Source organism: Dipodomys ordii, unplaced genomic scaffold, assembly GCF_000151885.1.
Source record: "Dipodomys ordii isolate 6190 unplaced genomic scaffold, Dord_2.0 Scaffold65, whole genome shotgun sequence".
NCBI classification, from domain to species: domain Eukaryota; kingdom Metazoa; phylum Chordata; class Mammalia; order Rodentia; family Heteromyidae; genus Dipodomys; species Dipodomys ordii.
In genome coordinates this window covers 7,378,930-7,381,842 of record NW_012267281.1, presented here as the reverse complement: position 1 = coordinate 7,381,842, position 2,913 = coordinate 7,378,930, and positions in this window count along the sequence as shown.

Here is a 2,913-nt window from a genome sequence, read left to right as displayed (position 1 = left end):
TATAACTGACATGAAACATACACATAAATTATCTCAATTTTAATTCGCCTTCTTTACATTCCTTAATTAAGCTATGATACACTCTACTTCAATTCCCTTTAAACATTCCTGATTCTTCCTTTCCCTTACATTCTGCCTTCACTGCTGATTCTGATGGCTCTGATTTAACTCATATTGTTATAACATATAGAAATAATGACTGAGCAGGGCATGGTGTACATGTCTAACCAGTAATCTCAGCTACTTTGGAGGCAGACAGGAGGAAGTTAAGAGGTCCACTAGGGGAAGTAACCACACTGGACAAAGTGCCAGAGACTGTCTCTGATGAGTAAGCTAAAAGCAAAAAAAAAAAAAGGACTGTGGGTATAGCTGGAGGTAAAGCACGTGAGGTTAGTGGCTCTGAGTTCAATCCTCAGAACTTATTTTTTTTAAAAAAGGAAGGAAGGAAAGAAGAAAGGAAGGAAAAGAGAGGGAGACGGGAAAGGAGTGGGGAGAAGAAGGGAGGCAGAGAGGCAGGGAGGGAATGAGGAAGGGAGGAAAATAGGGAGGAAGAGAAAAAGACATACTTTCAGCTTTCCATATCCCTGACTCCTGGATCCATGGATTCAATCAACAACAAAAATAATGAAGGGAGCATGACAGCTGATGAATCTGTACTGAACTTGTAGACATTTTTCCTGTTCTGTTTGTATTTTTTATATTTTTATTGTAAAAATACTGTACAGAGGGGTTACACTTACATGAGTAAGGTAATGAGTACATTTCCTATTGAGCATTGTTACCTCCTCCTTTGTCTTTCCCCTACCATCCCTTCCCTCTCCCCCCCAACTCCTCCCTCCCATTATTTCTTTAACAACATAGAATAACTATTTGCATAACATTTACATTTTATTAGGTATGATAAGCAATCTAGAGATGACTTAAAGTATATGGGAGGATTGCGTAGGTTATATGCAAATATGCCATTTTATATAAGGGATTTGAGCATCTGGCAGATTTTGGTGTAGGGAGGTGCAACCTGGAACCAATCCCCCACAGATATGGAGAGATAACTGTATGTTACTGAGAAGCAACTATAACTTACACTTTAAATCTGACAGGACATTTGCCCTTAATTATTTTAACGGAAATTGTGAAGTGCTATAGCTAGGCAATGCAAACACGAGCTATTCCTTTAATGCAAAAGACAGCGTGGCATGGTATCTCAGAGTACATTTCTGCAGTTTACTACCTGACAGGAATGATGGTAAAAAGAATCCTGGGTTTTAGAGGAACTCAGACCTAAATCTCCTCTACAATGACCTTGTGGGAAGAGGCATTGTGGAGAGGTACGACATGATCTAACATTAGTATTGCATAAATACATTATTCTCAAAAAAAAGTGAGGTAGTAATGACTCAGGGTGGCCAATCCCAGCAGGATATATTTTAAGGACAGTAACTGTAATAACCAGTTACCACACACACACACACACACACACACACACTTCTGAGGTAGCAAAGTCTCCCTAAATTTGATGTTATGGTGTCTGTCCTAAGACCTAAATGAGAGAGGCAGGAATATTAGGTTTTAAAACTGAGCAAGTTAAACAAAAAGAAGCGTGTAGAAGTGTGTCTTCGGAGAAAGCACGCTTGGAGGACTTGTGCAACTTCTGCAGGATAGCTTTTTAAGGACCAGAAAATTTTCCCACCCTAAAGACAAAAGTGCCAGTTTTCTCCATTCCACCCACGACCCAGCTCATATCCCTCAGCTCCACTTCCATGCCCATCGTTTAGAAAGAATGCCACAGAGAAGACGTTAAAAGCAGGATTCATCATCCTTGTCTGCCAACGCATCCTGTCCTTTTGCCAGAACAGGGCACAGCCACTAAGCCCTTGAATCTCTGCCCCTCCAATTTTCCCCACCAGCAGCCCAGGGAGGCAGGGGAATCACGAGTTCTGATTGGCTCAGCCACAAACCTCCGTCATGCATTAGCTCTTCTGCGATTGGTTGGCAGAGAGTGCGCAGGGGGCAAACGCCCTGGCTGGCGAGATTCTGGGAGGTGGGTTGGCTCCCCAGAATCTGCGTCTAGAATTTTTATCGATTGGCCGAAGGAGCGGGCATCACATGGTATGAGAACCCTCTCTATTGGTCGTAAGTGCTAGCATGGAGTCCGGGAATGTGATCTAATTGGCTAAAATGAACCCCAGTTTCCTAGTAGATGCCCCGGCAGGCTGTTGCTATGAGATGTTCCCTCGGTCGTCGCCCAGGCTCTCCATTCTCCAGGTTTTCCAAGTGCTCGTGGCTGGCAGGGCGTGGGAAGAGCTCCACTTCAATCACGCACCCGAGGGGGCGGGGCCGTGGCGGTGGGCGGGGCGACGCCGCCGTCACTGGGCGGGGCCCAGGCTTGCGTGGTGTCTGGGCGCCGCTGTCTAGCCCCGGAGCGGGCGAGAGCTGGAAGGGCCAGTCACCCCGCCCTAACATCCTGGCGTGGGAAACTAAGCTTCAGGTGTCTAGGCAGCCGCAGGCCGCAGCCTCGAAGCTCCCCTAAATAAAGCTTCATGTCATTATGTCTCTAACGGATCCAAGAGCCCCGTGCCACGGGGTCCCTGATATGCGCATCTCTTGCAGACTCCCCGCCTCATCCAGCGGCCTGAATCTCACCCAGATCCCTCTACCGCTTCGTCCCCGCCACCTCCCGAGCGTGGGAGTCAGTCGGACGGGAGCGGGCCGCGCGCACGCGCAGTACCCGGGCCCCAGGTTCCGCCCGCGTTTCAGGCGGGTGTTAACGGGCGGATGCCGCGCGCCGCTTGTTTATCCCAGCGCGGACGGAAGCTTCCGCGCACGGCGCAGGGCCTCTCGGGAGCGCGCCCGGCGGTCGCCTAGGCGACGAGAACGAAGGCGGGGCTGCGCTGTGGCCCCGCCCCGGCCCCG